The sequence below is a fragment of the Sinohyriopsis cumingii genome, chromosome 3 (assembly GCF_028554795.1).
Source record: "Sinohyriopsis cumingii isolate HCF-2022 chromosome 3, ASM2855479v2, whole genome shotgun sequence".
Lineage (NCBI taxonomy): Eukaryota > Metazoa > Mollusca > Bivalvia > Unionida > Unionidae > Sinohyriopsis > Sinohyriopsis cumingii.
In genome coordinates, this window is record NC_142963.1 from 122,440,633 (window position 1) to 122,451,139 (window position 10,507).

Here is a 10,507-nt window from a genome sequence, read left to right on the forward strand (position 1 = left end):
GAGTTGAGAGAAAGGATTTACCGAGAGCTGGTGAAAATACAAGTCAAACGTAAAGAACAATTGCATCCGTTACGTCACCAGATCTTTAACCACTGGTACCTGAATGGTATAAGAGAACTGATTCGTCAGAAATTGTTTCAATGGTCAGACATTGTTCAACACTTTGAGGTCGCTAATGATCGACATGTTCATAATTATGGTTACTTCGAGATTCACCTACAGCAATACATTGAGGAAGACAAGGTAAAGGATTTCCAGCATTTGTTACGTGGAATCTACTTAGCGGAAGAGGAAACTTCTAAACGAACTCTGACGTTTCGGTTACAGTATGCAAGATTTAGATTCCATACTGGAGAACGAAGATCTCTGGCTAGAAAGTACGTGTATTGCATCCAAAAAAAAGAGAATATAAAAACAGGCTGCCATGCCACGGTTTATGTCACATGTCATCCAACAGATTCCGTGGAAGGAACTCAATGACCATATTCAAACCGTGGATCATTACCATCAATTATTACAAGAACTGTATCCATTCAATTTGGGACGACAAGTGGTGTGTGTCTTAGTGACTTGTTTTTTGGGATTTCGTTTACCAGCCGATTCTTTGTGGACTCTTTACGATCAGTACTTACCACCTCAATGGCCTTAAATGGTCACGAAAAACTCCTTTTGCTCAAAGCCTTGCGTTTTCATCTGGATACTTCTCGACCTCAACAGGAAAAAAAGATTCGTCAACTTTTAGCTACCCAAGACGTGTATGACGATGTGTGTGTAGCTTGTGACTTACATCCCCATTGGACAGATGTCCGTGCCTGGAAAGAATGGGGTTTTGAGGCTTAGACCCAAGAAGTGGCCCAGTATGCACGAGAGTTGTTCAAGGAAAAAAGTTACTTTTCAACCCGTGTTAGTGACGGTGCCAGAAGAACCCGTCACCCAGGACAGGACTGTCGTGGACAGACCTGAAAGACCCTTTCGGGAGGACACTTGTGTGACCTTACCCCCTACTATAGAACTAGTTAGAACATTACCCAAAACATGTTGTACAGACACTTGTGTTTATTCCACGTTCATCGTTATCATGTGCCTTTTATCCTTGTACTTAAGCCTTTGGCTTTTATGTATTTTTGTCTTTCGTATTCATGTTTGGAAAAAAAACATTCAATAAACGTGTTCTGAAAAAGTATATAAACTCTTGTCTTGTTTGTTTTCGTGTCACAAGTGACATTTCTCACACCATGGCTACCTCTGCTGCCTCTGCTCCCTCTTCCTCTACTGTCAAAGTCATCGACGAACACTTAGATCGTGCCAGTTGGGAGGCTTTGTATCTTCGCCATCCCTTTAACATGCTCATTGCTGGACCTAGCGGTTCTGGCAAAACCGAATTCGTCAAACGTTTGATCGAACATAAACATCATTTGATCGATCGGCCCCCTCAACGGATTGTGTGGTGTTACAAAGAGTGGCAATCGGCGTACGGCCTCTTGCGAGAAAGTCAAGGCGATTCCATCGTGTTTGTGGAAGGCATTCCTAAAGAAGACGACGGCATCGTCTCTGACTCCCGTCAAACCCATTTGGTCATTTTCGACGACATGTTAGGAGAAGACGAAGAAGAAATTAAATTGTGGTTTACGCGCAAAGGGCATCACCGTAATGCCAGTGTCGTTTACATCACCCAAAATTTGTTTCAACAAAGTAAAGCCCATCGCACCATCAGTCTCAATGCGCATTACGTGGTCTTGTTTAAAAGCCCTCGAGATAAATCGCAAGTGCAAGTCTTAGCCAAACAGTTAGGAACGCCTTGGCTGACTCAGGCGTACGACGATGCCACTCAAACGCCACACGCCTATTTACTCGTCGATTTGAAACCTACGACCCCCGAGGATTTGCGATTTCGTACCCACTTGTTTCACCACTGGTGCCAAGACGGAGGGCCTGTCCTGTACACGTCTCCGTCCTCGACTTCATTTCACTCCCCATAAAAAAAATCTATAAAAACCTCAGACCCTTTTTCGTCTGTCTCACACAGTGCGAACATGACGTCCCTTCAGTCGCATCTTCCCGTCAAATTGATTCGTGCCTTGTATGGCATCAGTCGAGAAAAAAATCCACAAACACGAGCTCGTGTCTTAGAAACTAGTCTCAAAGAAGTCTTACGATGGTTCACGGTGACGGCACGTCAAATACTCCAAGGAATCATTCAGATTCCTCATCAAACCAAACGCTTTTTCGATCGAAACAAAGTCTCTTTGGTCCAACTAGCTGATCACCGCATCGACACTCAAACCAAAAAACAAATCATTTTGAAACCTGGAGGGAGCGGTACTCTAGGAGGGGTCATCATTCGCTCTCTCTTAAGATGGGATCCTAATGCCCCCAAAGTTATCCCCAAGACAAAAGTCCAACGAAGCCCCAAGAAGAAAAAGACCAGGTCCCCAAGGAGAACTTCTCCAGTGGCAGGACCCTCCTCTGACCAGACACCACCACCCCGGAAAAAGAAAAGAAGCCCCCAGAAAAAGAAACAGAGAAAAAGTCCCCAGAAAAAGAAAAGTCCACAGAAAACTAGTCGCAAGAGAGGCACTTCGGCCAGGACGCAACCTTACACTCGCAAACCACGATCTGTCACGGCGGTGACTGCGTCTCCGGCAGCCTCACGTTTGTCCACTTCTCCGTTAATGACACCCAGAACTGAAGAGTACTTGGAGACGTTGATCACACCAAGAACTTCTCCGTTGATGACCCCCAAAAGAACTTCCCCAGTGGCAGGACCTTCCAATTTAGTGGCAGTGGCTGCTGCTCACAAAGTACCTTCTCCCAAAATCAAAGTTCAAGAAAGATCGGGCATGTTACAAAGTTTACTGGATTTGTCCAAGCAAGAACTGGCTCGATTTAGTCCGTTACGTACCCCTGCACGACGTGTCATGCCTGTCCTCAAACTAATACGACGTAAAGACAATCAGAGGCGACGCGTTCCAGTATAAAAAAAGGCCTGTGACCAAGTCGGGTATCAGTGTTTTTTGGTGCTCCTGAAGACTCAAAGATGTCACCCTCCAGAAAACCCCAAGGAAAGAAAGGGAAAGGACTGCCACTACGTTTAGTCAAACATGGGGACATGTTATCTGTCCTGTCCAAAGCTTCTCCACCCCTACGAAAAAAACTCATTCAAACGGCCTCCAAAGAGGTCATCGATACCGTGTGCGAATGTTGTTTGAACGTTTTGAAGGGAACGATCCCTTTGTCCAAACACCAGAAACAATGCTTAGGCAAACATCGTCACGTTCTTCGGAAAATGGTTCAAAAGAAAATTCCCATTCGTCAAAAAAAGAAGATGTTAGTGCAACGTGGAAGTATTTTACCTCTCTTGTTAGGCCCCATACTGAAAGGAGTCTTGGGAACCATGTTGGGAGGACTGGTGGGAGCAAGATAAAAAGGCCTCGGAAGTTCCAAGATCTCAGAATCGACCCCTGACAACCCCATGGAAGGACGAAAACTAGCTTTAGTGCCTTACAAACGATGGATGGAATACCATCGGTGGCAAGAACAACACACCCCGCATTTACCTCCCAATCCCCATTTGAGCGAGATGTCCCAGTTACAACACGAATTGCAGTCCTTGATGGATCGCCAAGATTTGTCCGAAACAGAAAAATCGCAAAAGTACGGTCAACTCTTGCAACGACTGCAACTCTTTCACCAGAAAGCTTTAGACGAAACAACTCTACCCACTCTGAAAGATTTTAAGACCTTGATGAAAAGTCCAGCACTATCACCAGTACCAGTACCAGTACCACCAGTACCCGTGACCAAGACAGAAAAAGGAGAAGAAGAGGAAGGGTTTCAAACTCCACCAGAAAAAGTACGCAAGTTAACAACACCACCTACCTCCAGAATTGGATGGATTAAAAAGATGATGGCCACCCCTTCTTCATCACAAGAGAAAAAGAAAGTGAAGACAGAAGTGAAGACAGAAGTGAAACAAGAACCGATATCCCCCGCTCAGACATCCTTCTCCTCTTCGACACCTATTGCTGGCCGCACACGCAAAGCATTGCAATCCAAGAAAGTACCCCAAGAGAAAAAGAGTAGCATGCTCCAAGAGTGGGTGTCTTATTAACACACCAACCAACACAAAAAAATGGAAAAAGTCTTAGCCAGCATTTACTACGATCCCTCCCATCCTGCAGGTTACGCAGGAGTTCAAAAATTGTATCGTGCTGCCAAAACGCGACTGAAAAGTCTCCTTTTACCTCAAGTGCAACGATGGTTACAAGAACAAGCTACCTATACTTTACACAAACCCATTCGACGCAAGTTTGCCAGAAGTCGCACCCGAGTGGAAGGCATCGATCATCAATGGCAAGCCGATTTAGCCGATGTCTCTCATTTGGCCAGCTACAATCGTGGCTACAAATATTTGTTTTGTGTCATCGACGTCTTTTCCAAATTTGCCTGGGTCGTGCCCTTGACTTCCAAATCGAGCAGCGAGTTAGTGCGAGCCCTGCAACGGGTGTTGAAACAAAGCGATCGTCACCCTCTTCAATGGCAAACGGACAAAGGCACCGAATTTCTGAACCAAGCTTTCCAAAAAGAATTAAAGAAACGTGACATTCACTTTTTTACCACCGAGAATCCCGAAACCAAAGCCAGCATCGTGGAACGTTTTCAACGCACTTTGAAAGAACGCATGTGGAAATATTTTACGCATCACCACACTCTGAAGTACATCGACATCTTACCGCACCTGGTGCAAGCGTACAACCAATCTTACCATCGAAGCATCGGACGTGCCCCGCAAGACGTGACTCCCGACAACGAAGTGTTGGTGTTTGAGCGCCTGTTCGGTACGTCCCCGACGAGGGCTGTCCCCATGAAAAGTGGAGTCTTGGCCGTAGGAGATTGGGTGAGCATTGGTAAAACCAAACGCACTTTCGACAAAGGTTACTTACCTAACTGGACCACCGAATTGTTTCGCGTCACTGGACGAGTGCATGGCCGTCATCCTGCCGTCTATAAATTGGAAGACATGAACGTTTTATTTGCCCGAGTTACAACGTGTCACCAAAAAAGAAGACGACGTGTATGACATCGAAAGCATTCTCGAACGCAGAACCCGTAAAGTGGGCAAACGACGTGTCAAAGAAGTCAAAGTACGTTGGAAAGGGTATCCACCCAGTTTCGATTCTTGGATCGACGCTTCGTAAGTCATCGACTATAAAAAGAAGTGACCATCATGCCCTTTCACACATCAGACGCAGCTACGTCGACCACTCCTTCTTCACCCAGTTCTTCTGTGCAAGATTTACAAAAACAACCCTTGTGGGTGTGGTGTGGAGAACGTGTGCCTAAAACGCAAATCGTCTTTTTCTGCCAAATCTTCGTGGTGTATTGTGTCATCGGGGCAGCCATCGCCAATTTGAGTTTGCAACAAGGAGACAAACAATTGTGAACCATTTTATTGAGCAGTTGCATCGGTTACCTGCTTCCCAATCCCTCCCTGAAATTCTCCTCGAACGGGAACCTTGTGTCCAGTGCCAGTGTCAATCACCACTCCAATCACAACCAGAACCCCATTTTGGGCGGAGACACGCCTCTGACGTCCAGTAATATCCCCTCGGACAGCCACAGAACTCTGGAATTATGAGTCACCAAAACCAATTTTACTTAACCTTACCCAGTGACAGTTCCATGGAGGTGTTTCCCAATAACACGTTGTGCTGTTACACGGCCAAATTACCTCAAGCCATCCCCTTAGATCACGAAGCCCATTGGGAAGTGGCTTTAGTAGAAATGATTCACCCGACCCAAGTCCTCAATGTCCTTCCCAATCAAAATTATTTTAAGGTGGAAATTCATGACCTACAATTGCAACATGAGTTGGATAAGATTGGCACATATACCAATAAAACCTATGATGACAAAACTAAAACGTGGACTTACAACTTGGTGATTCCCGCAGGCTATTATTTCAGCGGTCAACATTTGGTCAGCACCATAGCCACCAGGTTTAATGGCGTGTTCCATACAGCTTTGAATCTTATCAATAAAAAGATCACCCTGGAGTACCACAAAACAGCTCGTCGCTTTCTGATGAAATTTCCTGAGGGGTCCAAAATCATGTCTTTCTATTTTTGTGATGGATTGTTTGACATGTTGGGTGGTGACATGGAGATGAGGAAGAAAGTAGAACAACAAAAAAAAAGCCCCGAATTATCAGTCATTTTCGACAACGAGTCTTTTGGCACGTTCTTTCGTACCCCAGTAGAACTGAATCAAGGACTGAATTTGATGTTCGTGTATTCCGATGTGGTGGAGTACAACGTGGTGTGACACACCTCCGTGCCGTTACTGCGTTTCATTCCTTTCAAAGTGGATTCTGCCACGAACGCTGACGAGGAAGGTGGAAACACTTATCACGTCCACCGCGAATTTGTCAATCCTCACTATTTACCTGTCAGCAAGTCGTATTTGGACACGGTCAACATTACTATAAAAGGAGATTTGGGACAAAATATTCCATTCACCAAAGGAAAAGTCACGGTGAAACTCCATTTTCGGAAACGGTTCTCTCACGATTCGTAAGTAAGTCATGTATCCAGTGTACCAAGGGGTTGCACGACAGCGAGGACACGGTTTAGGAGACATGTTAAAATCGGCCTTTCGTTCGGTGGCCCCGGTGTTGAAACCGATGGTGACACGCGGATTGCACGCCTTCAAAGATGCGGCACTGACACAAGGCAAAGAATTTCTCCAAAATGTCATCATCGACAAACAAAACCCTAAAGAAGCCTTCATGAGGGCAGGCAAAAATGTCTTGCTGCAAACGGGCAAAGACATTTTAGGCCGACGAGACACACCTATAAATGCCCTGCACGCTACCGAGTCAGGCATTCAGCAAGGACAAGGCAGAAAGAGACGACGACGAAGAAAACACCCTTTCACCAGACTTCAAGCTAGAAAGGCCAAGAAAAGAAGAACCGTTCGAGACTTAGAAGTTTTAGATTATTGAGACACAGCAGCAAAAAAAAAAAAAAATGATGCACCGAGAGTCATGCGCCTGTTCCAAGACGGAACTGGATATGTTTGCCATGCCTCCCACCATGATGACGATGCAAGAATCCCAGTGGGTGGAATTTCACCCCGTCTCCTCATTGACAGCCTCAGCTCCCATCGAGTTTGAAATCAAAGGACAGCCCGAAGATTACATCGATCTGAATAGCAGTTACTTGTACTTGAAAGTCAAAGTTATCGATGAGGACAATACGCCCATAGAAGGCACTGAGGTAATAGCTCCCGTCAACAATTTCATGCATTCCTTGTTTAGCGGAGTGGACTTGTACTTGAACAACAAACTGGTCAGCAGCAGAATGGATACTTACCCTTATCGAGCGTACCTGGAAAATCTCTTGACGTACGGAATAGACGCCAAGAACACTCATCTCAATGCCTGTGTGCTATGGGAAGCTGACAAAGCTAACGAATTTGAAACATTCGAAATTATTACAACTGATAAAAATAAACCATACAATGAGGGATTTACAGAACGAAGAAACAGAATCATCAGACTCAACAAAAGTTTAGAACTGATGGATCGTTTGCATTTGGACATGTGGTTGCAAGAGAAATATTTGCTGAACGGGGTGAATGTTCGCCTGAGACTGAATCGTAGCAGTGCCGCTTTCCATTTGATAGGTACTGACGCTTGCAAAACTGTCATCGAGGAAGCCAGGCTCTACGTACGACGCGTAGAAGTGTTACCTAAAGTGGGTAACGACATCAGTCAAACATTGAGCAGAACGACCGCCAAGTATCCCATACGACGCGTGCAAGTGAAAACCTTCACCATTCCCAAGGGACAGCGATCCATGATCGAAGATCATCTGTTCCAAGGACAGCTACCCAAACGTTTGATCGTTGGTATCGTCGAAAATGAAGCCTTCAACGGAGCTTTGGCTAAAAATCCTTTCTACTTTCAACACTTTGGCGTGTCCAAAATCGAAGTCAGTCGCGATGGCAAGACCTTGTGTACCCGACCCTTTGAACCTAACTTTGAGAAGAAGAATTACTTGAGGTCGTACTTGTCCCTGTACGAAGCCACCGGACAGTTAGGAACCAACACCAGTCACGGTATTACGTACGACGATTACGCAGGAGGCTACGTTTTGTGGGCTTTCGATTTCACTCCAGACCAAGGCAGCGACGAGGGACATTTCCACCCTATAAAATCCGGCCAAATTCGTGTGGAAATTCAGTTTGCAAACCGAGACCCTGATGTAACGGTGAACGTCATCCTGTATGCAGAATTCGATAATACGATAGAAATCAACAGTTTGAGAGAAGTCATTCTAGATTACTAGAAGCCATGGAAGACTGTTCTCCCTCTTTACCTAGTGGAGAAACTTTAGACATGAAATGTGAGGAAACTGTGGAAGAAGAAGTGATCATGATGAAGTCAAGATGGCCAGAACAAGAAGCCCATTTAGTCTCCTGTTTTGCCAAACACTTGGTCGACAAAATGACGGAATTGATCAAGAAAAATTGTTACGGATGTCAAAACGATCATCCCAGTCAAATTCAACACGATAAATGCCTGATGTTAAGTCAAGAAAAAAAATTGGACGAATATCTGGACGAAGCTTGGAGTCTCATCTCGGACAAAGACGTGTTGCATCAGTGGTATAAAGACTTGCTTGAACATTCTTGTCCACCATTAACCACTCAAGAGATCCATCGTATCGAAGCTCTCCTGAATCAGAGTGAGGAAACAGAACGAATAACCGTTTATTCGTCAGACATTTTCAAGCAAAAAGTCAGGATCGAATTGACGACTTATTATTATCTGTGAAAAAGAAAAAAACATGTATACCTGGGAACTTTATTACCTTTTGAACCACAGTTCGTATACGTCTTCTTGGAATCCTGTCGTCTGTGCTAAAGATGAACTCCCTCATCGCAAACCTAAAGACCATCAAGCTTACGTGATCAACACGGACGACAGTCATCTCCCAGGAACCCACTGGGTAGCCGTCTACTTTCCTCAAGAAGGATGTGTGGAATATTTCGATTCGTACGGATTGCCCCCTTTGGAAGACGATATCGTCGACTTTATGAGAAGAAATGCTCAAACCACCCGATTCAATAATGTGAAATTACAAGGCACAGATTCCTTGGTGTGTGGACAGTACTGTGTGTATTTTCTGCATCATCGCAGCCTGGGCTATTCCTTAGAACATTTAGTGACTCATTTTGATCCTCGTTCTTCTGCTAGAAACGATGTGAAAGTAGATCGATGGTTTTGTGACCATTATGCTTATCTTTTGTCTCAAGCTAGGAAACGTAGTGTTCATCAATGGCCTAATGATTTCCAACAGTGGAAATCACAATTTCATTCACAACGTTGTCAGCCCTGTTCAAAGTAGGTTGTCAATTGAGAAAGAAAATGTTTGTGATTTGAAAAATTTTGTTTGATGTTATATTGTTGGATTATTGTTAAAAATGTTAGAGTTGTTTAGTGTTAAGTGATTTTTGAATAAAAAATGTTGTGTTTTGAAAAAAATGCCTTTGTCTTTTGTTTAGCTATAAGAATGTTGGATTGATGCTCTTTCATTTCTTACTATCCCTCTCATGAACGTTGCGGCTCGAAAACCGTGTGGGGGATGTTTTCCTTCACGTCCGCGCTTTGACTTTAAGAACCGGGGTTGTTTCCAGTCTAACCATCCATTGTCGACTCATCCTCCTAAGAAGATGTGCTCCAAACTAGCTAAGCTAAACGAAGCCTACGTGAATTTGCATAGGGTCAGACACAGTCTGATACCGAAGCCAGAAGAAATAGAGAATGTGAGAATGTTAAAAATCACTGAAGACCTGATAGAAGAGCTCTTCAGAGAAGAAATGAACAAGGAAAAAGAAGAATGGACAGAGAAGTACAGACTTCAGAGACAGCAGCAACAGCAGCATCAACAACAGCAGCAGCAGCAACCTGAAGCTGACAGAGGCTTTGTCGATTGTCGTATCGACACCAAAGAGTTCTTCTTCTCTTTCCGAAGAAGCAGACCTATCGCCAGAAAGTCTATCCTCAGAGGACATCGCATTCTTAGAAACTAAAAAAGAATGCCATAGCAAACAAAAAACAGCCCTTTTCAGGGCTACCCCAATACTCTAGAAAAGAAATAACGATCGATTTGGCAATGTGTGTAGGTAGAGTAGTGTGAATATAAACACTAACTCTTTTTTAAAAAAGTGAGGGTATGTGTTTGTGTGTTTGTAAGTGCTCACGTACGTTGGTGTGGATAGTAGATTAAAATCATGTTTTTTGGTGTTAGAGGTGTATATTTGGGGTTAGATTGGATTGCTTTGCGTATGTAAATAGTCTATTGAAGTGATTTATAAAAAATTTTAAAATAGTGATGGGTAGCATAAAAAAAGTGAGTGAGTGTTTCTTTTAGGTCCGCGCGTTGTTGTTCTGGGTTATAATCTAGGTAAGATCAATTTTATGTTTTTAGGGGGATGTTTT